The 26,839-nt window shown below is 53.1% G+C and overlaps 1 long non-coding RNA gene across 1 annotated transcript in view; it reads left to right on the forward strand.

Moving 5' to 3' along the window:
• The first annotated feature begins 13,558 nt into the window (after positions 1-13,558).
• The window catches only part of LOC119088318, a 148,366-nt gene continuing 135,085 nt past the window's right edge, over positions 13,559-26,839 (forward strand). Inside the window, exon 1 of the long non-coding RNA XR_005091949.1 lies at positions 13,559-13,695. This is a non-coding gene — a long non-coding RNA (uncharacterized LOC119088318). The remainder of the gene's footprint in view (positions 13,696-26,839) is intronic.

Below are 26,839 nucleotides of genomic sequence, written 5' to 3' on the forward strand. Positions count from 1 at the left end.
TTCCACTTCCGGCACTCACATCAGGTGGCTCACGAGCAGCTGTAGCTCCAGCTCTGGGGGGATCTGAACCCTCTGGCCTCTGTGGGCATTTACACTCACATGAGCTTACTCCACACTTTCACTGACACACATATACACACAATTAAAAATAATACAAGTAAATCTTTATAAGTTGAATTAGTGGCCACTACTTTGAAAAATAGACAGTTTCTGGACAAAGCTGGATTTTGGCTTGTCTTCAGAAGTTCAAAGGCCTGGTGAGACTGAGATGCCTGCCCACTGGACACAGCTGGAGCTTCCAGGCAAGGCTGTGCTCCCGTTTCTCTTGAGGAGGTCCATTCCGGTCACCTGCCTAACCCCTGGATAGGTGGTGTTTGCGACCCTGACCTTCAGAGCATATGGGCACTTCAGAAAGGAGTCTTCCCTGTGGCCCCATAAACAAATGGCCAAATGTGGGAGGGGAGGAAGATGTAACTTCCCCCTGGCCTCCTCAGTGCACCCTTCAGTGTGCCCCAACCTCAGGGGGCAGTGCTCTGTCTTGGATGTCATATTTCCCTTCCAAGAAAATCTAGGGCCTGGACCATTGCCCACATGGCATGTTCTTGGAAGGCTCAGGGAGCCAGTTGGGTAGGTTTTTCCAGGTCAGGTGCAACAGCTGGACTGTCCCTCAGGGAGGCTTAGTTTTCCTCAGGCAATGGTCTGGTGCTGGGCCTTCCTGGCCCTCAGCCCTCAGTGAGGCTCAGCTTTTTTTTTCCCCCAGGGAGTGGTTTGTGTTCCAGTAAATTCTGTAGAACCAAGCATCTGGGACAGGGCTGGGAGAACTGCTCTCATCATACTGAAAAGATGGTAGTGTGGTTTTCCAAATCCTCTCCTCAGTCGGGAGACATTGGGAAAACAGCTTCTCTGAGGCTCAGTTTCCTCATCAGCAACACGTCAACAAGTGTCATGGAGATCAGCTGGGATCATGAGCGAGAAAACGGCCCTGCACAGGTCATGCACATGATTGCTGCCCACGCTTGCTGGAAGGAGGAGGTAAGGAGTCCCAGGCTCATTGTTGGGGCCAGACAAGTTACTCTGCAGTGGAATCTTGGTATCAAGACTGCTCCAGCTGGTGGGGCACAGGTATGATGATGAAAGTGAGGGACGTCTTCTGTGGGCTCTATCCCTCTGAGCTGGTCTAGGTGGGAGCATGTGTGGTGGGGAAGTAAAGAGAAGTGGAGACTTTTTTTTTTGGTCCCCATATCCTATCATAGCGACACAGTTCTTCCCATGAACTGGACAATTTCCTTCACTGGAGAGGAACCCTGATTCTGGCTGCTTGCTCTCCCCGAGAAGAGGAACTCGGGGCTCAGAGACCTGGGTATAGAAGAGAAAGATAGCATTACAGTTTATCCCCGAGTCACCCCATGGGACAGTCCCATCAGAAGTTGTAGATGGAGACCCTCTCAGATCTTTACTTACTTTCAGCTGGAAAGCGCATGGGGGGAGAGGTTTGAGCAGCCTCAGAAAGGAGGAGCCTCATTCCCTCTGCCCAAGTGCTGTTATTTGGTCCTTCTCCAACTCAGTAAAGCAGGTCATGGCCTTCCTTCTGCGAGTGCTTCCTGGAGACCCTGGCTACAGTACTCACCTGGCTGTGGTTGCTGTCCCAGAGGAGGGATTTCTGAAAGCAGATGATTACAATATCAATGGCTGTTGGTGGCAGTCACTGAACCACTGGGCTGTATACTTCCTACTCTATGTGCTCCAGTTTGGGAGTTACAGATCAGCCTGTCTCAATGAGGCCCTTCCTTCCAGAAACACACAGTTAAGAACAGAGCCACTCCCAGGCAGAAGGGAGAGATGCATTCATGCATGATCTCCTCAAAAGGGTTCTATTTGTGGTAGAATCTAAGAACTAGCTGTCCATATATGTTAAGGGAACATGTCCAAATGTATTAGTACAAATATAAATGTACAAATATGTAATAGAGCATGTCCAAAATGGTGAGTCACTTGCCTGGTGACTTATAAAAATATTTATTTTATTTTTAATTGATGATGATGATGATGATGATGATGATGATGATGATGTGTGTGTGTGTGTGTGTGTGTGTGTGTGTGTGTGTGTGTGTGTGTATGAATGTGTGAGTTCAGGTACTTGACTTGCAGAGGCATGAAGAAGGAGTCAAATCCCCTGGAGCTGAAGTTACAAGTAATTGTGAACTGTTTAACATGGGTGCTGAGAACCAAACTTTGGACCCCTGCAAGAGCAACAAGCACTCTTAATGGCTGAGCCATCTCTTATTCCCATATCGGATTGGTTTTAGAAAGTCCAGAGTACCAGGCCAGCTTTGGGGTTTTCAGAAACCTGGGAAATGTTTCAGAACCCTGGAAAGCACCTCCTGTTCTGGGAGGTGTTGGAATGAGGAGTCAGTGTTCAAGAATATGGTAGATCTTGAGAATCATTCCGTGAATGGAAGCCAGGATGGGGTGCCTGGAGGAGCCAGGCTTGTCCATGTCCTTCTGTGGGTCAGTGATCTCATTTCTGTGTGGTCCAGCTAGCTGGTCTGTGTGTCACGGAACAGAGGAAAGCAGCAGCACAGCTGGTCTCTGTTGCTGAGTCTGAAAACACAGGTATTTCTCCAGAGCCAATAGGAATGCTGTCAGCCACATCCTGCCCTCACCACCATCCTGCAACGCCCTTGGCGCGGGGCAGTACTTCACCATTTGGATAGGCAGGATGGTGAATATTGCAGCAATGTTTTCTGCAACCTCATGGCCTGAAACCAAATATGGGCCCTGTCACTCTTAGGCTGTGCACTCTTGGGTGGATTATTTAACATCTATGCCTTCACTTCCTTGTCTGTGATATGGGGGTGACATAACACATCCTTCGTAGATTATTGTCAGGACTGAGCACAGCACATAAAAAACACTTGAGGTACGAAGTGCCGCTGCTGTGCAATACTGAGTCTTTCTGCCCCAGCTCTGATGCATGGCCCAGTTCTTTCCACGGGGCTCCCGATCTTGCTTCCCAGGTCTACGAATGGGTAGAGGCAGATGTTCCCCGGGCTTGTAAACCACTGGTGCACTGGCAAGGCTCTATGGGGAGCATGAGAAGGGAGGCTGGAAACTGAGCCTAGCTTTTTCCTCTGTGGTTCCAAGCACGGTGTTGAGAGCAAGAAAGACCCAAGCTTGAACGTTGGCCCTGCAGATTATAGGCAGTCACCTTAGGCAAATTTGTCTCTGTTTATTGATACAACAATACCCTTGACACATCTGCTCTGAATGAGAAAATGCAGGCAAAGGCTGGCCATATCGGGACCACAGGGAGTGTGATGTGTGGCTGTTTCCCCGATGTTTCTGTCTCACTTGGGGTCTCTGCCACCCCCCTCTGCCTCCTGGGGAGTGAAGCTCTTTCTTTTTGAATCCTGGCTTGGTTCCATCCAGGGGGCATGGGGCCTTTGGAGTAAGCCCATTTGTATCTCGACCTCATGGAGAAAGCTTTCAACCAAGAACAGGCCTGGTCTCTGGTGGCCTCATCCCCTGTCCTTGCTTTGTCTTAGCATCAGTGCTCTGAATTTCTAAACAAGTCTTTTGTCCCTTACCCCAACCTTACCCCTTCCCACCCCCACCTCAGCCCAGCAGTAAGAAGGAGAGCATTTACCTTATTAACAGCTTGGATTTGACAAGCATAAACTGAGCGGGTTCCAGGCCTTATCACATGAGTTATCTCATCTATAATTAGCATTTGATTAGCATCTACTTTGTGTCTGCTAATGTAGGAAGCACTTTACATACCTTTTCTCATTTAATTACCCAACAGCCTCTAGAAATGGTTATTATTACTAATTTTATTTTACAGGGGAGGAAACTGAGACCCAGAGGGGTTGATGATACTTAGGACTACTTGGAGGGGGCCCCTGGAGCCTCGGGGAGCGAGAACTAAGCTCAGTCTTATGAAGCTCTTTGCAGGAAGCCCAGCATGCAGAGATATTCAATAAAGGGGCCTCATTCCTGCTGCCCTGTTGCCTCTGGGAGCCTTGCTTAGATGATTCTTCATGCCTCTCCCCCAGCCTGGTACCCATGCCGCCAGTGGTCAAGGCATGCATTAAACTTGATCAGATGCATCCTTTGCATCCCAGCCAGGTGCCGTGGTGGACTTTCAGGCAGTATGAGAGTTGGGAGATGGGCACAGAGAACAGCTCCTTCTCACTTGCTCACAGCCAGCGGTCATATCTAGGGGCTGTGCTGTGGAGTTGCCCGGATGTGATGCTGATTCTCATGAATTCTTACTGGTGAATTATTTATTCTGCCCAGGACTTGGAACACATCCCAGGCCCTCACTCCTTACCTGTAACATCTCTGGGTCACAGGTGTAAGGAGAAGAGGGCCAGAACTTCAGGACACCTGGGTGTCCTTGCTGTGCTCACAGGGTCTTGTTTCTCTGTATAGCACGGGACAGACAGAGTGTTTTCAGAGGGGTTGCTCAGCTCTGCAGTCTACAGTGAGAATCCCTCTCTGTGTCTGCAGGCCCCATCAGAGAGATGCAGCTGAGGGCGGAGGCCTAAGCCCGGGGCAGATGGGATGTGGAAATGAGGCAGAGAGAGAGAGAGAGGTCTTGGTGACTCTCAGCTCTCTGGCTTAAGCAATGGTGGCCTGGGGAGTTGTTTACTGAGATGAGGAAAGGACAAAGGATGCTGAGTTCTGCTTTGGATCCATTGAGTTTGAGATTCTCAAGAGATAAGTCTGCACAGTTAGCATGGAGCTGAACTAGGACTTGATCCGGGGATGTGTGCTTTGAAGGATGCTCATCCAGGCAGAATGTACAGCTTGCAGCCAGGCTAATAAGGACCAAGGGTGTATGTGAGGATTTGGGTTTGAGGTCACCCAATAGAAAGGAGAAAAGGTGTTATTATGGAGGGCTTCCTGGAGGAGGCCATTGTGAACTCTGTATCCTGAAAGTACTGAGAGGTAGGACCAGAAAGAGAACAGGAAACATCTTAATCGAAAGAGTCTTGGCTGTATGGAAGGCGTGTTCGGCAAGATTATGTGGCTTGCCCGGGGTTGCCCAGCTAAGAAGCGGCAGAGGCAGGAGTCTCACAAGATCTGCCATACTGTTGGGCTTCACTCTCACGACATCGATTTCAGCATCTTTCTTGGCTGGGGGAGAGGATCAGGAACTGCAGGGCAGGAGAAGCTTAGCTTCTCCCAGTTCAGGCCAGCTCTTGCTAGCCATTTGTGTTTGGACCCCAAATTAAAAAAAAAAAAAAAAAAAAAAGGCTGGTAGAGTTCTAAGTCTCAGAGCCTCAGGGATGGTTCCAATTTTAATGCAGACATGCTCTAGGTGTGGGGTTGTCCTCGAAGGCAGTAGCCATGAACTGGCGGACATTCTCCCTTGGCCCCTTGCCATGTCTGAGTCCATTGCCCTTGCCTGGTGTGGCATCCTCCACCTCCCTTCACAGAGAGGCAGATGACAGACACCGAACCTCGGGCAGACCGGGTAGAGGCCTCTGGAGGGGACTCTTTGTGCTGCATAGGCCCATGTGCTACAGAGACTAGCTTGCCTGACAGAAGGGCAGGGAGCCCTGGGCACACACCAGGCTGCGGTAGTGGCAGCCATGGTGAGTGCCAACAGCTCCAACAGCTCGCCGTGAATACGCAGTGTCAAATGGGGTGCGTTGCTCTCCGTGCAAATTAAAAATTAAAATTAATCAAACACTCAAATTGATTTCCTTCCCGTCTGTTTGCTCTGCTGTGCTAGTCAGATGCCTGCCTGCCCACCAGGCCCAGGGCATCCCATCCCCACACCAGGGCTGGGCAGCTTGGATGGCTGGAAAGGTCTCTTTCTCTAGAAAGATGCTATCTCACTCTAGCTTGGGGGCATTGGTAGCAGTCAAACCAACCCGGGACCTGACCCCGAGACTGTGTGCCAGCCTTAGAAAGAAGAAGTGCTGGGAAAAAAGATCATTAAAGCTGGTCTAGGGGGTAGAACTCTCCTAACCATTATAAATAGACGCCATGAGCCAGGACAGGCTTACCTTTCTCTGCCCTCAGTTTCTCTGTCTGTAGGATGGGGACAGTGTGGATGAAGAAGCAGATGTTGCAAGCTCTCTTGCTGGCTCTCACACAGGCCTGGGGCTGAGCTGGTGTTCACAGGGACTAATGTCCCCCACCCTGCTACAGGCAGCCAGCAGCCCCAGGCCCCGTCTTCTCTTCCTTTTCCAGCTCATCAACTGCCACTCAGAAACGCAACTGAACGTGGGGACAACAATGGCAGCTAGTGGCAGGCAGGCTTCCTCGAAGCTGTCTCTAGGAGAGGGGCATGTAGAAGATTTATTGGGACACATGGTAGGGTGAGGGAAGAGCATGGGGCAGAAGGAGAAGTGAGGCTGTGATGCCACCACGCAGACTGTGGGCCTCTGTCCCCGAAGACTTGTCATGAGGTGGGAATGAGGTTCAGGCCTCCAGCTGCTGCTTGGCCGGTCCTTGGCGGCTACCACTGGGAGGACAAGGCCGTGGGACCAGAGGCTTTCTCTGCTGGAGTGTGTGTGTGTGCGTGTGTGTTGTGTGTGCGTGTGTGTGTGTGTGCGTGTGTGTGTGTGTGTGTGTGTGTGTGTGCGTGTGTGTTGTGTGTGCGTGTGTGTTGTGTGTGTGTGTGTGTGGTGGCACTCACCCACAGTCCAGCCTCACCTCTCCCAGCAGCCAAGGGGTAAGCCCTTTATCTGGTGGGGGCACCTGAGCAGTGCCTGGGGGTGTCTCCTGCACTCTGGGTGGAAGAGGTTTCTGGAACAAGTCGGCAGGGGTCAGTTGGCAGCCCACAAAAGTTGCCTTTCTGAAAAGGTCTAGAGATTTCCCTCTGGATGCTCCTGCAGACATTTGCTGAGTCCTGCCCATTCTGTCCTCACGTATCTGTTTGGACCCCATGTGCCTCCCTCTCTCTCACTAGGCCTCCCCAACAGCTTCCTCTTTATACTCCTCACTTCATCCCTGCAGTTTGCCTGCCTCGAGGGGCCATAGACAATAGTCACAAATTTGGGTCCAACCACATGCCTCCCCTGATTGAAACATCTGCTTCTAGTCCCTGACCCTTGCCCCGCCACCCACTACATGTACCCTGTTTGTTCCTTGCTAATGACAGCACTGTTGGCACTTCCCATTTTTTCCATTTCTTTCTCAGTTTTTCTCTCCATTCCGCATCTTCTTTCTTCCTTTCTCTCTTCATCTCTCTGTCTCTCTCTGTTTTCCTCCTCCTTCTCGTTGTCTTCTTCATCTTCTCCTTCTTCCTCCTCCTTCTCTTCTTCTTCATCATCATCATCTTCTTCTTCATCTTCTTCTTCTCCTCCTCCTCCTCCTTCTTCCTCTTTCATTCTTGATTTCAGACAGTGTCTATGTGGTCAGAGCACTCTCTTTAACCCCCCGCAGCAGGCCAGGCCTGAGCTGGCAGTTGCCAAGTACTCAGGGGGGTCCTGGCTGGTGGTGTTCCTTCCCCAGACCATTTCCATCCCTTCAAGGAAAACACACTGGCAAGCCAGACTCAGGTGGGCCTAGACTTAGAGTTAGGGCTGACAGGAGAGCACCTAGCCATCTTCTCCTTCCTCCTTAGGGACAGACTCCTCAGTTCTGGGACCTGCTTCCTCCTGTTTTCTCACTCTCCTAACATGCCCCCCACTCCAGAACTTGGGTCCATGGCCTTCCTCCTCACAGTCACAAACGTCCTTGTGTATATTTGCCCATAGCCCACGAGTCTCCGGAGGACAGGCCTATGGGCCTGGCATAGAACCCATCCTTAGCGTATAGTGGCTGAATGGCAGATCTCTTCCCTGAGCTGTGCCTGATACAAGCCCCCAGACTCCTTTCTCCAGTCACCTACCAAAATGCAATCAATTTCAACTCTACCGTTCAGTTGTGGACGGGGCTCCCTTTCTGCCTGGCTCCCAGACACCCACTGCCCTATAGCCCTGCTGCCATAGTGCAGCCCTTTCCTAAGGCCCTGTGGGATGCTTGTGCAGGACGACATGCCTCCTCCCCTGGGCAACAGGAAGCCTCCGGGGGGCTTTGAGCACAGCCGAGCCCTTCCCTAAGGTGCAGGTGGGTGTGATTAGCGTGGGAGAATCAGGTGTGATGGAGCCCGCCAGGCACGATGCTGTGAGCCCTTCTTCCATGAACTCAAGGTCACCTGCAGAACCATCTCCACCTCCTTAGGGAGAGAGATCAGGTACCACTTTCATCCCCCCAGCCAGGGCCTGCAGAGCTCATGTGCACAGTGAAACAGCACATGTAGGAGGGAGCGTCTGTTTCCTGGATCTGCACAGCAGCACCGTGGTGGAGGGGATACACGGCACTGCTCCCAGGCTGGCCGGCAAGGATTTCCAGGCTGTGGGGTGTTGGCAGAAGGATAAGGAAAAACCAGTGAGAGCATAGGAAGATGCTCCCAGGGAAGAAAACCGCTGGAATGTCCCATCTGGGAAGGGTGGAGGGGCTGGGGAGCACAGGCCAATGGCAGGCTTGGGAAGCCCCTGGGACCCTGGTGGGGGCCATTTTGTTTTTTCATTTCAATATTTTAAAGTATTCTTTATTGGAGTAAAAGGCTATGGCCCAGGCTGGAGAAGAGATGGCAGGAGATGATGGGTCCAGCGCTTACGTATCAGAGACAGGGAGGGCCAGGTGTTGCCTAGATGCACTCAGGAAGTTCTCCTGATCTCTTGAATTGTCAGCTCAGCTGCTAAGCTCAAGTTCCTGAATATGTTCTGCCTTGTGCCAGGGCCTGGGCATTAGAAAAGTGGTATCTGTGTGCAGGGTTCTGAGTTATGGTACAATAAACATTTGGAAAGTATGCTCACCATCCTTTGCTTTGACCCTGGCTCATCATCCAGGGTCACTCAGAGCCTCAAGACTAAAACCAACTTCCAACATGGTCCTCTACAACCTACTGTCTTGGCCTCATGTTACTGGTAGCCCCATCTCCAATCCCCTTTCCTTGTTCTGCTCTGGTCCAATGGTTTTTCTCTTTGTCTTCTCACCACAAGGCCTTTGCACACGTGAGCTCTCTATGGAATCCACCACTTCTGTTAGTTAATGTCTATTCAAACCTTTGGCTCCAGGTCAAACATTCAGACTAGATGTCTTTCCTGATTCCCCAAACTGTGCCAGCCCTCCTCCACCCCACAGTCCTCTTCACAGTGCTTGTTTCAGTTCCATTTTTCCCTCTGGATGATGGTCTTTGTCCCTTTTTTCCCCACGCTAGGACTTCTGGATGTGCCCCAGACCCAGCATAGTGCCTGTTCTGGACAGGTCCTCAGTTTGTGTTCACAGAAAGAATGATGAATAGCCCTGTGCTGAGCCCAGGGCTAGAGTCAGGATGTGAAATGATGGGAGGCTCCTGTGCATAGTGTGCTAAGCATAAAGCAGAGAGATTGGACTGGGAAGAGATGGTGGAGGAGGCTGCTTAGGGATAGAAGGATCTGAAAGGTCTGTCGAGTAGAAGTCAAGAGGTAGTGGGGAGAGATAAGTGGGTAGAGACTTCGGAATATGGAGGTGCCATGTATTTAAAGACACAAAGTAGACAGTCTACCTTGCTGGGGCATTTCTCTGAACGTTTTGAACCTCACTGTTTACTTTGACCATGAGACGGAGGCTTGTGAAGTGGGTGGGTGCAGGAGCTGGAAGAAACCAAGGGGGTGAAGTACTGAGTGTGTATTGTTGATGTGGGCTTAGCCATGTCAGGGACCTCAATGCTTCAGCCTGGTAGGAGTGGCAAAGTCCTCCCTGGGTGAGGCTCAGATGGATGAGAAAAGCCTTCCTTCCAGTCCAGGTGAGAGCAAGCACCCAGTGTATACAAAATCAGCAACCGCTTCTCCCCTTCCCGGATGATTACAGCCAGAGACTTCTCACCTACAGAGACCTTTTACTGAGACAAGCTCAGCCCTCGCTCTGTGCTATGCACAGTGAACACTCCAGGTCATCGTGGCCGTGGGTGAGTCAGAGCACACACCCCCCCCAACACACTTGACCTTAGCTTTTCTGTATCCACGTATCTGTGAGTTTGTCCTCTTTTCTCTCTCTTGCTGCCTGTAGTCAGAGTTCCAGACCCGAGCTTCCTGGGTTGAGGCAAGTGGTACACGTCCACTTCTTCCTGGGATTGCCTGAAGGCGTTGCCAACCCAGGCTGGCCCCTGCTTGATGACTGGATCAGAAATGCAGCCAAATCATTTCTTGCTGGCCTTGCTGGAGATGGGTGGAAGCAGCCATGGAACCTTGGCAAGACACCCACAGAGGCACTGCTCATCTCTTTCGACTAGGAATAGCTAGCCTGTAGCCTCCACACCTGCTTCCTTTATGCAGAACTCCCGGGAGCAGGGGAGAGCAAGGCTAGACTTGGATATACCAAGGAAGAATAAATGAACTAGACTTGGGTGCCTCACCCCGAGGGGCCTCCTTGTCCCCACATTTTGGGAGGAAGTTGAAGGTAGAGAGGCGTGCTAGCTGTGGGGATTGCATCGCAAATCAGGAGGTGTTGATTCCTAAGCTTGTACTTGACAGTCGTAGCTTCCAGGGCAGGAAACGTAGGAGAAATGGATGGGAAACACAAACTGCAGTTGCTTCTCTGCTTGGACTTCAGGGCCTCTGGGGAATGGCTGTTTGTCTCTGTTTGCTTCCCTAGGGCCACCTGGATGCCCTGGTGACTCCTGAGGAGGTGTGTGGAGCCAGAGCAGCAACAGCCATGAGCTCATCTCCCTGGAGGCTCTGGGAAGTCTGATGGGAAGGAAGAGGGAAAGTGGCCAGGGAAGGAGAAAAATGGATGCAGGAAGGGACTTTGGGATGGGCCACAGAGCCAGGCTTAGGGGCCTGAAAGGAAAAGGACAGATGCTAAATGCCACTGTGATGTGAGCTACTTCTGAGGTCCTCTCCTTAGCTCTTTTCTTTTTGTTTTTGTGGTTTCTCTGTACAGTTCTGGCTGTCCTGAACTCGCTCTGTAGACCAGACTGGCCTCAAACTCAGATCTGCCTGCTTCTGCCTCCCACAGTGCTGGTATTAAAGGTGTGCGCTATCATCGCCTAATTGTAGGACAACTCCTTGATGATGAGCTTGAGTTTGGCTCTTCCGGTTGGCATCCTGGCACAGCCCAGCCGAGGCTTCTTCTACTTCCAGCTCCGGTCGGCAGGGGGAGGCTGTGCTTCATTAGGCTGCTGAAAAGGCACCCGAGGTTGGACAGGCAGGGCTTAGGCAAGAGAAAAAGAGAGAAGAGGCCTCCTGTAGATTGCCTGGGCTGGGAGGTGAGGATAGGGCTCCTACCTAGATCTGCCCAGTTGTAGCCTTGATGCTGCCCCAGAATCAAGTTGAAACTCAATTCCAGGTTTCTCAAAAATACACCCTGCCATTCCTTATTCCTCACTTCCTGGTCTCGGTGCATGCTTCTTTCTGAATGAGATACCCATTCCTTCCCTTCCTGCCTGGCCACCTCCTGCTCATGCTCTACTAATCGGGTCCACCATCACCTCTTCCAGGAAGCTGTCTAGCCTCCCCTGCATCCCAACAACTCCCTTACACCACCTGCTTCCTCATTTTCTGATTGATGCCTCGGTCAACCGGACACTACTACTCCTGTACCTAGCGCAAGATAGGGAGGGGCAAACAATAGATGCTTAGTTGACAAATGGATGACATGAACAACCCTCCACAGGACTGGGCAGCAGGAGCCACAAACATGAAAGTCCAGGGAGACACTGTTTTGTTGAGTGCTGTATCCAGGAGGTTCCTGTTCTGCTCAGTTTTGCCTTTTCCTTGTTTGTCTGATGAGATGGGAGAAGAGTCAGGACAAATGGGGGGGGGGGGAGCAATCAGGACCTGAAGGGACTAGAGTGATTACACACATAATCGAGAGGTGTGATTTGGGTGTCGATGGTCTGCTTTGTGTCTCCAGGACCCCAGCGTCCTCAGAACATCTAACATACCAGAGCTGGTATGGCCCTAGAGATGATGAGAGCCTGTGTCTTTCCTAGGTAAACTGAGGGGCAGAGAAGTGTAGGCATCTGCCCAAGGTCACATAGGGGGAGGCCACCTTGGGGCAGGAGCCCTGTCTCTCCCTGCTTGACAGGTGTCTTCACCCCGGGATGGGTTAATGTCAGGACACCTATCTCCCTAATCCTTCCTCCCCGGCCTTACATTCCTGGAGGTCCGGCCTGCAGTGCCCCCAGTCCCTAGTTGGCCCTCAGATGGAGCGGACAATCGCTGAGCGCCCCCTGCATGGCGCGGTCTGGGCAGCTCTCCATCGTCCTTCTCCTTGACTCACCTCCAGCCCCGGAGGGCTGGACTCAAGCTCGGCGGACACGGCGCCTTCTGCACAGCCCAAGCTGCACCACGGCTCGGGCTTGCTCCCGCACTGCGAGGCCGCTCTTCTCCGCGCCCCGGGTGGGGCAGGTCGAGCCGTGTGCGCTATGCCTTTAAGTCCCAGCGAGATGAGCTCTGTGAGTCGCAGCCGAGGCTAGCGCGGGACGTCGCCATCAGCCCGGCTCAGGCCAAGAGCGGAGGGACAGCGGGGACCCTCGCCGCCCACTGCGTGCCGGTAGCTGGGGTTCAGCTAGCGGCAGGCGGTACCCGCTGTGATGCGGAGAATGTGAGAGGCAGCGCAGGGCCGTGGGGAGGTGGGCGCGGAAAAGGGCGGCGGCGAGGCAGACGAAGAGACAGCGGGAGAGGCCGGGGACCGGTCAGGGACTGGTGGGGGACAGAGAGCAGGGAGAAAGGAGCAAGAGCACACGCAGGGGCAGGGGTGAGGGGGGCACTGCAGGAACCCGGCCGTGGGGCCCGACTGAGGTTACGAGCTCGGCCACGGTGGGGCAGAGCATAACGGAGGAGCAGGGACGCCCGCGGGGTGTCCTCTGGGAGTGGCGGGGTACGTGAGGCGCGGTCGGCCCAGGAGGGGTCGCGCGGCGAGGACGACCTCGCAGCCGGGGGCCTCGATGAGCGCCCCGGGAGGGCGAGAACCCGGAGTGCAGAGCCGGGTGTGCGGCAGCGGGGGTGTGTGCGCGTCCAAGTGTGCGCGTGTGTGCGCGAGTGTGAGCGCACAGGCGGGTGGGAGCGCGCTTTAGGGATTCTGCTGGCATCGCAGCGTGGAGAGCAGGAGGCAGGAATCGGGTGTGCAGGGAAGCGCGGGGCCCTCCCGCGCACACACTGCGCGTGCTCTCCCGTGTACACACACTCACACATACATACTCTCTCTCATACATACGCACACACACACACGCACACACACGCACACACGCACACACGCCCTTCCTGCTTCGCTCGTTGCTGCTACTACCATCTCGAGCCGAGCCCTGCAGAGCGGGAACCCAAGCTGGAGCAGGGATCGGAGGCTAGCCCGGTGATGCCGGCCCAGAGCAGAGCCGCGCGTGGACGGCGCGCTCGGATGGTGAGTGTGGCCGGGTCGGGATGCTGCGGCTGGGCTGGGGCCGTAGGGGTGCAGGAGGGGGAGCCGGGGTGTCAGCCCGCCGGCAGCGCAGCGTGCGCAGCCTCTGATTGGGCTGGAACCTCGGGGGCAGCGGTGGGGGTGGGGTGTCGAATGCGCGTCCGTGACGGGCGTGCACGCTCGGCACCCCTTGGCGTGACCGCGCTCCTCGCCTGCTGCGCAGCTCCGTCAAACCCTCACCTGAGAGGAATCACCCAGGCTTGGAGCAACTTTGTGGAGCATCCCGGGCGTGGCGGGCCTGGAGGCAGTGTGGGTGGAGGCGCTTTAATGGTTCAACTTTGGCTTTTCTTTCAGGAGGAGAAGACACGAGGGAGAGTGGGGTGGGGGTTCTGGTTGGACCCCTCTGGTGGGTCGAGGGGTGCCCTCCTGACATCCCATCAGGTCAGCCATGGGCTTCCTGGGACGCCCATCGAGCCCAACAGTGCCACTGGAGTTGTTACCATGCCAGATTCCCGTGACCCTGCCAGGGTCAGGCGGGACTGCGTACTACAGCTCCACAAGGGCCAAGCAAAGTCTGCAGCTAGCATGAAGGTGGGGGAGTGGGGAGCATGCAGATGTGTGACCGCGAGTGTGTCCCTTGCTCAGTGGGCAGCTGAAAGAAAGAAACTACCTGCCAATGCAAACTATTGTGTCTGAGTTGAGCCATTGGGGAACTAGCTGCCCAGTTCTCAAGGGGCTGAGGATAGATAGGAAGGGCGTATCCAGGCCAACTAGCCTGGCATCCCCATCCCAGCTTAGAGCAATGTATGTCAGCCTCTCTTACTCTGTATATCCCCTTCCCTGGGAGTCTCTGCTGGTCCTGTCCTGGCAGCTCGAGGGAACCTTCTCGTACGCTCCTTGCTAAGCCTTCTTTAGCTCCGGCACAGGTTCCTCCTCTTCTAGGAAGCAATTTTTGGATGCTGATTGATCTTGAATCCTTCCAGTTCTCTTCCGTGCAGATGGAGCCCATATATGTTTTCTTCCTGGCATTCAAAGTACAAGCCTTTGGGCTTAGAAGCCTTGATCTTAGCTTGGTTGCTGCTTGGCGTGGCATGGTGGCTGAAGGAGCCAGTATCTAGCTAGATTTTCCAGGAAGGCATCCTCTACTTGTGACTAGCTTTCAGATTAACGCTTCCTTCCACCTCCATTATCTCCCTGGAGTCTCTCAGTCACCTCAGGGCGGCTTTCTGTTCACAGAGGAGGGTACTGAAGCAGAAACTGAGCTAAGAGGCTCTCTGATGGGATGTTCTGATCCTGGTCCTGGGGAAGCAGGAAGGGAAAGGCAGGATGATTGGACTTTATTGCCCAGGAACCAGGACTCCAGAAGCCTGTTGCTGGAGTCATCTCAGTGTAGCTCTTTTGCTGTTAGTTAACCAACGTCTTTCCTGGATGGGACAGCTACTCAGCCTGAAGTAGTTTAGCTAATCACTTTATCTCTCTCACTTGGTCTATGAAACCTCTTGCTCCAGTCTGGTTAAACTTATGCTGCCAAGAGTTGGGGCCAGATCCTGTCTGTGCTCTGGGATGGTTTGTAGCCTGGATTGCTTCCTATACTCAGCACAGCTCTGGCATGTCAGTATTTTTCCAGGATCAGAGCTAGGCTGAGCCTTGGCAATGTCCATTCTGTGTGGGCTTCCCTGGGCCAAAGAGTTCACCTTTTAGCAAGTAATTTTGCTGTAGAGAGCTAAAAGTATCCTTAGGGGAAGGAAGGGATCCTAATGGCCTCTGGGCCCTTTCCTGCCTGGGGGCCCAGCTCAAATACAGGTCAGAACAGCCTGCACGTCTCTGACTCCGCAGGTCCATTCAGGCCTTTGGAGGTGCAGGCTGTGGCTCGGGGATGACCCGGCCTCACCTTGGGTGTGGTGGTTGTGCCTGCAGGATGCATGCTGGCACAGCTTCCTCAGCTTCTCTTGGCTTTCCCACCCAGGCAGCCTCTCTGCCTCTCCTTCTTTCTCCTGTGCTGGCGGTGGCTGATTCCCCAACTCCTGCTGACTTGACGTTCTCAACCACAGCCTTTCTGTTCTCTTCCAACCATGCTCCCTCTACCTCTGTGCCTCCCTAAAAGGGACCTTTGTTTTATTCTGAAGGGCTGAAAACCCAACCGAGGGCATACATGTGAGGCAAGTTCTCAATCACTGAGCCTTCGATTTCTGTTTCTTGGGTGTGGACCAATGTTCCAGGTGGCTAGAGAATGGCCAAATGTCTGGCATGGCCCGACTTCTGCCATCCAGGCCCGTTTGAACCTCTGCCCTGTTCTTCTGTTCTAGAGGTGGCTCTGTTCCATGCTTCCAGCTGGTTTTAGCCAGATGAGCTCTCTGTGTCTTCCTAAGCTGGGGAAAGGGCAATTCACCTCCTTGGCTCTTTATCTGTGCTGCTGGGATAGGAATCCTCCTGAGGACCACTGACTGTCCCCTTAGGAAGATAGCCGCTCCCACTCCAACCTCAGGAATGTGGCCCCCAGATTCTCTTGCTAGCCAGGGCCTGACACCCCTCACCCCATTTTGTCTGGAGTTTAAATTGTAAACTTGTTACATTCAAATTAGCTACCTAAGGAAGTTGCTGGGTAGACTGGATCATGGGGTGACTTGTTGGTAAAAGTCTCTGGCCACTTAGACCTCCTTTAGGGGTAGAGGGTCACTCTGGTCAGTGTACATCTTTTTCATAATTTCTCAGGGCTAAATACCTATCCCCCCAAACCACGCCTTGGCCCTTCCTCTCCACTGCCTGGAATCCTGCACTTAGGGCTCCCTGTACATCTGAGACATCTGGTTTGGAACCTGGGGTGCATGCTGATGATAACGCTGTCCCTCCGTGGACGAGCTGTGAAGGGAAATCAGGCTGGGACCCACAACCCTGGGTCTGGCAGAGAGGGGCGAGCGAGTCCACAAGCACAGGTTGGGGGACGAGAAGAGGCAGTTCAGAGGGCATGGAAGGGCCGGGATGTATTCGGGCCTGCTGAGATGTTTCTGGCGCGTGGTGGATGCTCCATAAATCTTTGTTGCATCAATGAGTGACTGGAGAATGTGGATGTGGGTGAGGGCTTTCCAGGAGATGGCCCAGCATTAGCAAAGGCAAGGAGGTGGGAAGCACCCGGTGTGGGCAGAGTGTGTTTGCTATGGAGCAGCTCACGAGGGAGAATGACAGGCAATAAGCAGGGCAACATGAAGAGAGTCTGAGTGCCCAGAGAAGGAGCATGTGTTGATGCCGGATACAGGGGTCAGAGATAAGATTCTTAAGGGACAAAATTAGATTTGCAATTTAAACCCATGTCTGCTGGTGGTGTTGGGGAGCCTTGCTTGGCCAGAGAGGTAGTCCTGAGGCTGTGAGGGAGTCCAGGCTCGGGACAGCAGCAGGGGCAGCACCTGGTGTATCTTCCTGCGAAGGGCAAGTGATCAAAGACAGATTCTTTCTGAGTGGCTCACAGGAGTTGGCCTAGGGCTCAGGTTAGCTCCAGCATCACCTATGAGACATGCAGGAATGGCCGGTGCCCGGAGTCACATACGTAGTTCCCAGTATTGTGTGCCTCTGAGCAAGCCACTGAGCCAACCCTTGGGCCTCAGTGTCTCTCTATATCTTGACAATGGGGAAGATTGTCTCCCTGGATAACTGGAGTGAGTTTGGGTGATCTATAACCTTGGAAGTGGGATACAAAGGGATGGGGTTAGAGGTCAGCATTGCTGTTAGATAGATAGAGAGATCAAGCCCCAGAGGGGCCGTGACTGGCATAGGGCATGAAGTCAGGGGTACAGCATTCCAGCCTAGCATTTCCCTGGCTATTCCTGGGGCCTGCTGGGCAGAGGTGGGTGGGGTGGTGAGGGCCTCTGGGGCTCTAAAGAGGACATCCTCAGGCAGTTGCTTTGGTAGTCCAGCTGTCAGGGAGCATATGGGGCCATATGGCCACATCAGGGGAGATGCTTGCTGCTGGAAGAGAGATAGCGGCTGTCACCACGGCCTTTTGGGTCTGCAGGCACTGCCAGCCACCAGGGCCAGGTCAGGCAGAGGCCAAAATGGAACTTGATGTCCAGGCTGGTTTGGACATGGAGGTTGGGTCTTGGCAGGCAGCCTGGTTCTAGCACCCATCTGCTAGGGCAGCTGGCCAGGCAGCTCTGTGCCTGGGACATCCAGGTTGCCTAAGGGCAGCTGTGACAGCCACCTTACTCTCAGCTGCCCCACCCAGCTCTGATGGCCTTGCAGCCCAGGAGCCTGGGGAGCCAGTCTCGGGCCTCAGTGGAGTCTGTATGTGTATGTGGTGATATACTTCCTCACACTGAGAATGGATTCTGTCTCTGAGATTCTGGGTGTAGAGAGCCTTAAACCAAGCAGGTACGATCAAAATGGCCTGGGGTGTACATGCCAGATGGAAGTGGGTTTCAGTTCTTACTCAGCTGCTGCCAAGTCTGGTGAACCTGGATAAATCACGTCTTTTTTTTTTTTTTTTTTATTTAAACTTCAGTTTCTTTACCTGTATCATGGAGAGATTGATATTAATGTAATAGAAATGTCATCAACACACTTTGAAAACGCTTTCTTGTGAAGAGTGTAGAGTGCCAGGCAATGGGAGCTCATTTTGTGCCTTCTGTGGGGAGAGGGATGTAAGGTCCAGTGATTTCAGTGTCCTGACAGAAGCAAAGAGGAGCCTTGGCATTATCTCCTAGAACAACACTTGCTATATACTTTTCACATTTTAATACTTTTTGGGGGGTGGTAATAGGACCTCCTGTAGCTCAGGCTGGCCCTAAACTCACTATCCAGTAGAAGATGACCTTGACTCCTAAGCCTTCTGCTTCCACTTACAAAGTGGGGTCACAAGCATGTGTTACCACATCCGATTCAACACACACACACACACACACACACACACACACACACACACACACACTATTTATTATTTTAATTTAGGTGTATAAGTTTTTGCCTGCATGTATGTAAGTGCCCCATATGCATACAGTGTCTAAAGAGGTCAGCAGAAGGTGTTGGATCCTGTGGAACTGGAGTTACAGATGGTTGTGAGCCATCAAGTGGGAGCTGGGAACTGAACCTGGGTCCTTGGCAAGAGCAGCCAGTGTCCTTAAACTGCAGAGCCCTTTCTCCTGACCCTTTCCTGCATTTTTATATCCACGTGTAACCCTGATGGCTGTCCTATGCCGAGGGCAGAACACTGCCTTGTCCCACAGATGAGAAGACAGATGTCAGGAAAATGATACTGCCCAGTGCTCTTATTCCAGGATTAGATTCCCCAGACTTCTGGGATACAGACTGAGAGTGGCTTTGTCTTCTGTCTGCTCCAAGCTCGGAGACTCTGGACATCCCTGCATAGCCTGATTCCATTAAAGCAGGAGTAAATGGTCCTGGTGTCCAGCCTCAGTCACAGCAGCTGGTAGCAGGGATGTTCAAGAGCATTCATTGCCTGTGTTTCTTTATCCTCTCCAAATGGGCAAGGGGCTAAGTGTGGGTAGCTTCCTGATGAGGTAGGGCAGGAGAAGCTGGGAGGACCTAGGGGTGGCCTTCATATGGTTCTGGGATATGCCAAAGTGAGTGGGGCTCAGTCTTCTGGGAGTGGGTGAAGGTCCTGGACTCTGCCTCTGATTGCTGTGTGATTCTAGGGAGGTCACTATTCTCCCAAGCCCCATTTCTCTGTAGATTGGAAAGAGGGATCTCCTAGCCTGTTCCCCAAGGCTATTTTTGAGGCTCTTGTACAAGTATGTATTTGTAAGTGGGTGAAGCATAAGAACAATATTCTGAGGCAGTGAGTCCAGGAGTCTGGACCTTACAATTTAATGACCTTGCAAGCATTTGGTGATTCACTTGCTGGGCGCTTCCTTTGAGCCCAGCTGTGCTGGGTGCTATGGGGACAGAGATGACTAAGACCAGCTGCTTGAGGTATGTAGCCCGGAGGTGACTGTGGATAGTCCCTCTCAGCACATGGTAGTGGTTAATGCTGTCATTCAGCACCCGAATGGCTTCCTTGTTCCCTCTAGGCTGGTGTCCCAACTCCCCAGCACCTTGCCTAGTCTGACTCTGTGCTTCAGGCAGTCCTCTGCTATCGCCCCCTCCCCGTGCTGTGGTTTATCCATCTTGGGTAGCTGGCATGCTCAGGGGACAGATAAACTAATTGAGGCATGTGGCTCATCCCTCGGGGCCTCCATGGCCCCTGCACTTCCTCCTTGGGTGGCCCCAGGGCCCAGGATGTGGCCTGTGCCCAGGATATTGTTTGAGAAACTTAAAAGTTATGGGCGGCTTTTCTGCAGCATGGCTCACCGCAGACATAACCCCGCTCTGTCCCGGGAGGCTCCATCAGACTGGTGCGGGGTGCCCAGTCACAGGCCACACATAACTCTTGCCGATGAATTGCACGGCATTCAGCAATTAGCGATTGATTATTTGGGGTTCTGATAACTCTTCATGATCGACCAGTGGGGCAGGCCTGGCCAGCGCTTGTGTGGGTCAGCTGGGCCAGGCTGGAGGATTTCCATCATGCTGTTCATCCCTGACGAGGAGGCTGGACAAACAGGAGCTAGAGAGCAGAGGTTCTGGCCATCCCTCCAGTCTAGGGCCCAGGGTTGAGATTGGGGAGGAGGAGCATTGGGGCGCACAGGGAAGTTTTGCTCCCCTCTTCTTTCCTTTGTGTTTTATCTTCCTTATTTAGTTATCAGTCTATTCTAGCTCTGGGACTCCTCTTTCCCACCTGTTAAATGGGACGTCAGTCACTTGGCCTTTGAATGATGGCAGCTTGTTCTCATTTCTACCTGATATGCCTTGAGTAGGAACATCTTGGGCTTCAGAGACGATGGACCCTGTACCATGATTCACTGCAGAGAGGCCAGGGGACTGGAGGATAGAGGACCATGGCCACAGACAGTAGTTACCATAATGAAGTGCTGAGTCTGACTTCTAACCAGGGCTCCAGTGCAATGTGGGAGAGAGCAATTTGTAGGGAATCAGCATGAGGAGATGGTGGGGGCTGGGGGATGTTTAACCTACATACAAGACCTGTTTGCCTTTGAGGTATGCCCAGAAGCTCAGGGCATTGTTTGTGGGCTTGGTCATGTGATCAATGCTTTTTTAACTTTCTGTTAGGAACATTTTCAGACACTCAGAAAAGCAAAGAGAATAGTACAGGGAACTCCCAGACACCCTCGCCTGGATTTAACAATCTTTTTTTTCTCTGAATTATTTTGAAGCATATCATCGACATCATGACATTTCATCCCTAAATAGTTCCAACGTTTGTCTCTTAAAACAAGAGAAAATGTTTCTGTCTAATCTCAAAGGGTCATGTGTATTCTCTCCATTTTATCCTTGAGAGATGAAGAAACCAAAGTCCCAGAAGCCATCTGTCCTGTCCAAGGTCACATAACAGAGAAGAGAAAGGGGACCGAGAGGGTGGCCCTGGGTGCCAGGCCAGGCCTGGTTCACACAGGACGGGTAAAAGAGGCTGAGGAGCCCCGGAGCCTGGCGGATGGCAGGAATAGGAACACCTCTGGGTGGGTCTTTGAGCACAGACTGGAAGTTCCATAGGAGACAGGAAGTGACCTCTTTTAGATTAATTGTCTCTCTTCCCTTTGTTTGCAGTGGGATTAATAAGGAACTGCAGTGTCAGGAAAAACTAAAACAACTCCTTGTTTATTGTTTAATTTAGGAGAACATTATCGGGCTTTGGCCATGCAGGTTCTAGGGAGGCAATGGGGAAGACGGAGGTGGGGGCTGGCAGGGTGTGTGTGTGTGTGTGTGTGTGTGTGTGTGTGTGTGTGTGAGAGAGAGAGAGAGAGAGAGAGAGAGAGAGAGAGAGAGAGAGAGAGAGAGAGAGAGAGAGAGAGAGAGAGACTACCATCCTGAGACTGGCATCATATCGCCTGCCCCGACCCCATAATAAAGAAAGTCCTGACTGGTATCAGGGTTGTTTGGGGGCATTGAGGTAGGAATGAGAAAGCCTCTGGGAGAGAGGTGACCAGGGGAAGAGCAAAAGACAGAGATAGCAAACTGCTTTTGATCCCTGGTCTGTGTCCCTGCAGGCTGACAGATTCCTTAAGCCTGTGTGTCCCCTGCCATCAGGGAAGGAGAGGACTGAGACTGACCAGGGCCCAGTGAGGGCCCAGTGGTGCCTGTCATCAGTTAGACTGGGTGACCTCTTTTCTCTGGAGAAACTGAGTGGGGATGGGCCTCACGTGCTCTGATGAGGTGAGAGCACTATCCACGGTTGGTCCTTCAAGCCCTGATGAATGGGAATTGAGCTGAGGACGGTTACGAGAGAGTTCAAGACCTTGTCCCTTACCTCTGCCACCTTCTGCTGTCCCAGTGTACAGGGATGGGCAGAGAGCACCGTGCCTACAGCCCATGGGTGTCCCTGCACTGTCGACACACTCTCTCTCTCTGCAGGAACCCAGGTAGGGCCCGAGAGAATGCTGCCCTCGAAAGCTGTGGCTCAGAGAGGTCACCCACCTGTCAGTGGGAAGTTGAGATGTGAGCCTAGACCTGTCTGATGGGTCATGAGGCCTGGCTGCTGCCCTCAGCTTTATCCTCAATAGCTGCTCTCTTGGTGTTAGTTTCTGACTGGATCCCGTGGCCTGGGTGAGGGGAGATATCAAAGGTTAAGCTTCAGGTATAGGCTAAAGAAGAGGCAGAACATCTGTCTTCCTTTTCCTGTGCTAGAGACTTCTCAGGGCTCAGAATGGGGGTCTCCATGGCCCCAAGGAAGTCTTTCTTAAGCCATGGTATTGCTAGACCCACACTCACTCACTAGATCTCCATGTGCACAGAGACTTCCACAGCTTTCTATACCCTTGGCTCCCAGCTGCCACAAGTCTTCCTGGTGAGCATTGGTTGAGTGCCACATGGGAGCCTGTGGACTCGATAGGCCATCCTGGGGCCTGGAGAGCCATGCCTGAGAGTCAAGCATTAATGAAGGCAGAGTGAGTTTACCGAACTCCTGGTAGTCATAGTGCCCGGTACTTTGTATTACCTTACCCGATCCTATCAAGCCCGTGGACTATGTCTTGTTACCATTTCTACTTAATAGGTGAGGAAAGCTGGCTCAGAGAGGTTGAGGGCCCTGCAGAGATCACTCAGGGAAAGGAGTGGAAAAATATTTGCTCCTCAAGGAGGCTGTGTCTATCCCGGGCAGGGGCTCAATGTGGACCAGGGCAGACAGAAGTGAGGTTACAGGAAGAGGCAACTGCTCCGGGTTTGGAAAGAGGCCATCAACGGTCCTGGGAAGGTTCAGGGTGCAGGGGAGGCAGGGGTGGTCCAATGCAGAGGCCATCCCAAGACCTGGAGGCTCATGCTGAGGGTCTAGCATGGACGAGTTTGCCCAACACCTGTTAGTCACAGTTGAGCAGCACCCGGAGCTGTGTCCTCAGACCCGCAGTGGTGGCTGTTCTCAGGATTTGGGAGGTCTGGGCTTTCCAGAGATGGCTCTTGTGGCAGTGGGAAGGGGGTGAGAGTGGAAGCCAGTGGGGGGGCTTCTCTCCCTTGGGTGCAGACAGAAGGGTGGTTCCTCTCTTCACCACGTCAGGTCCTTTGCCTACCTCAGCGTAGGGTGGGAGAGGGAGGGAGGGGCTCCCTGGCCCCCTCAGGACCGTCCCTCTGAGGGAATATTTTATCTCCACCATCTCTGCTGCCCCAAATCGTTGCTTTCAGCACCCCGCACCGCACGCCCTGCTCGATGCTGGAACCCTGCCGCGCTGGCCGCTCAACATTGTCACGTTTGCTCGTGCCCAGAGTCCCCTCCAAAAACTCTAATTGCTTTGAAGCTGTGATGGTTGGAAAAAGCAATTCTCTTTACATTATGGAGAAAGGGGTGGCAGGTGGGGGGATCCACCACATTTTCTTCCCTTTTTGACCCGAATGTTTCGTTTTGAGTTGCCCCTCACCGCTGCTATAGCCCTGAGAGAAGAGGTAGAAGGGAAGCGAGCTGGAGGCAAGAGCACCTAGAGGTGGCCATTTTGCCTCTCCAGGCCTTAGTTTCCCTATTAGAGAACGTCCGTGTGTCCTTTGGCCTCCAGTAGACAGTTTCTGAGCACATACGCGGGGGACAGCCTCAGGACAAGGACACCTCGGTCATTAGCCGCTGCAGCCCCGGCGGAGTGTGATGCATGGTATGTGCCCAGGTAAGACTGGTTGCCTGGAGGAATGGTCCTACTGTGGTCCAGGTACTTTGCCATGCGGGGGGAATGTACCGGATGAGCTAGACAAAGCCCCTGTGCCCGAGAGCCCACAGGTTATAGTGGGGTGCCACAGAAGCATAGTTTTTGTGTTAGTCACTTACAGTTCGGGGTAGGATGTGCCAGGGAGTCAGGGAGAGCTACGTAGAGGAGAGAAACACTTGGGGTGCATCTTGGAGAGGGTCGGGGGTCTGACAGGTGAGCTGGAGCCAAGGAGGAGGAACTTTCACAGCAGAAGTGGTCTTGCAGAGGGGAAAGGGACCTCAGAGGACGTAAGTGTGACTGGTGCTCAGGCTTCCCGGGTGGGTCTGAGCTCCTGGGGAAGGCTTTGCCTTTGCCTGTTGGGAAGTGGAGAGCCATAGAAGGGTTCTGAGCAGGAGATAAGTGCTGACAGGATCCTCCTGGGTCTGCAATGGGGTAGTGGGATATGAATGCTAGCTGGGGTCTATTGAGGTTAAGTCTGGGGGATGGTGTTTAAGATACGGTACCCACATTCTGCTGCTCACCTCTGCTGTCTGTACAGTAATGGGGGGGGGTTAGGTTTTACCCTGGACTCTGGGATGGGGTCCTTTGGTTTGGTGGTGAATCTAGTTCATAGGTCGCTACTTCCCTAGACAGGTTTCTTCCCTGTGTTCTTGAAGGCACAGCCCTCTACAATTTGTAAAGCCTACTTACCTCTGACTCTAAAGCCGACCTGGAACAATCCCTTGAGGTGAGATGGAAGACCAGGGACCAATGTCCTTGGCAGGCATAGAGCCCACTGGGCTTCAGCTCCAGGGTTCAGGGCCCCAGACTGCTGCCAGTACTACTTCTGTTGAGCCCCCAGTCTCCAGTCCCCAGCCCTCTCTCTCCTCTCTTCCCTTCTCCAGATCATGTTCCTTCCCTGTTTGCAGAGTATGCGGGGCTTTTCAAAAGCACTAATGATAGAGAGTAAATTGGAATCGGAGAGGCGTCGTCGCTGGGCATTCTCAGAGGGCTGCCTCTGCCCTTGCGTCTCACAGCCATATTGAAGCGGGCAGCCGGACCAGAATATGAATGAGTCCGGGGCTGGCATTGGTCTTAATTTGCTGGGGAGCCCTGCCTGGCTAGATGGTGTTCACAAGTGGCAAAGTTGTTTGCAATGAGGTCTGTCCAGTCGCAGGCCATTGCTAGCCAGGACTGGTTTCTAGGGACTGAGTTTGTACAGTCCACGGCTATGGAGGAGCGGCGACAGAAAACTCAAGCTCAGCTCTGCCCCCAAGTCTCTGTGCATGTGTCAGAGGTGTGTAGTTGGCCATGGTAAGGCCAGGCATATATGGAGCCACAGTGGCCCCCAAGGGCCTGGGGTCTTCATCTGGCTGTTCTGGGACTTGTGTGGAGTTGCCCACCATCTCTGATCACTGCTCCTCTCACACTGGGGTTTCCATCTTTAAGCTGCTAGTGGTCCTTGGAGCCTAGAGGGTCCAGGCAGCTAATGAGTGGCTCTGGCGGGTGTGATGTAACAGGGCATGGCGGAGACGGAGACGTGGCGCTATGGGGGCGCTAGGAGGCTCAGACACCTCCAGCCTGGAGGCCCGCTGTGGCTCGTCTGCATGGCTACACTGCCCTTGCTGGATGGTGACCATCTCGCCTCTTCAGAGTTTGGAACTGGCACCTGGCAGGCTCCCTACAGCATCCTTCATGGCAATCCTCCTGCTTCGATATGGGGAGACTGAGGCCTGGAGATGAAGGACAGGAAGTTCCTCTTCTTGGCTTTAAGCAAACTGTACCACTCGGCCTGTCACAGCAGGATAAAGGGGAGCTTGTGTGCCCTGGTTGTGTAGGAGTGGACCCCAGGGCCCAGGGCGGCTGGAAGAATGGGGGTTCCTGCAGACCTGTGTTAGAGTGAGTTTGTTGGAGCTCAGGCTAGCTGCCTGCTTCTGGAAGGATCAGGAAGTGCCGAGGCAAGCATGGAGGCAGTGAAGGGCAAGATGTATTTGTGTCAGAAGTGGATCCAGCCACGGCAGGGGGACCCTGGTCCAGATTTGTCACCGGCTCCCAGTGTGACCAAGGCCGAGCTGAGGAAAGCCCCTGGAAGAGTCAGAGGGAACTGAGGAAGGGGTAGCCAAGCCCAGGTGGCTTTGGCCTGGTTGCTGAGCATTCTTGCCTGGTCCCAGACTCCCATTGTCCCGCCCAAGCTCACCACATCTCTTATTTCTTTTGTCTTTTTAATATGGGAGGTGGTGGCTGCAGCCCTCAGGAGGGGCCTGGGGCTCAGTAAGGCTATTTACCACTCTAGGGTCACCAGTATCCTACCCCAGTTGGGGCAGCAGGAGGCTAAGGAAGGAGGGATGCAGGCCTCTGCCAAATGGACAGTATAGACCAGGCCTGCAACCTGGTGTTGGGGGCAGTCACAACCATGCACATTCTCAGGACTGCCAAGGACCACTATATGTAGCCAGGGACTTCAGCAGGAAAACTAAGGCCCAGAGAGTCAAGTGAAATTGGGGTTCCCAGTCCTTGCTGACCTCTGACCCATCCAGCTGGTGTTGGCTCTCTTCCTTGAAGGGAAACTCACAGCACGCCAAAACTGGGGCCACAGGACCTGTACCACCTTGTCTGTATTTGGTCCTTGGCATGTAGGGGGACATTGCATGCTTCTTTTTAGTGAGGGGCCAGCCTTACTCAGTTCCTGCTTGCTCATAATCACGTTGGGCTATAGACACCCTATATCTAAAAGTCAGTACCATGTGCTTCTGTACATGTGTATGTTCATATCCAGCCCTGTGCTGTCTCAGTGCTCACAGGTTCCCGGGGTCCCTAGTGAGGACCTCCTGTTTCAGTTATTGCCTAGGTATCATGGTTAATGCCTGCTGACCATCGCGCTGACACAGGACAGGAAGCTAGGCATTTGTGCCCAGGCCATGCCACTTCTGATCTACCCTGCCTCCTTATGAAGGCCCACGGTGTGTCTAGCTCAGGACCAATGCTCTGATATCCCATCAATCTATCCCACACACATCTGTTCCTGGTGCCTCCTCTGTATCAGGCCTGGGCTGGGCTCTGGGCTACCGAGAACAAGATTTACCCCTGCCCTGGGGAAGTCAGCTATAGTGAGCGGAGTGAGAAAAGGATTGGGCAAAGGTAGGGATTGCCCCAGCCCCTGAGTCCACAGGAGAAGCTTCTTCTTCTTCTTCTTCTTCTTCTTCTTCTTCTTCTTCTTCTTCTTCTTCTTCTTCTTCTTCTTCTTCTTCTTCTTCTTCTTCTTCTCCTCCTCCTCCTCCTCCTCCTCCTCC

This window comes from Peromyscus leucopus, chromosome 7 (genome assembly GCF_004664715.2).
Source record: "Peromyscus leucopus breed LL Stock chromosome 7, UCI_PerLeu_2.1, whole genome shotgun sequence".
Classification (NCBI taxonomy): Eukaryota; Metazoa; Chordata; class Mammalia; order Rodentia; family Cricetidae; genus Peromyscus; species Peromyscus leucopus.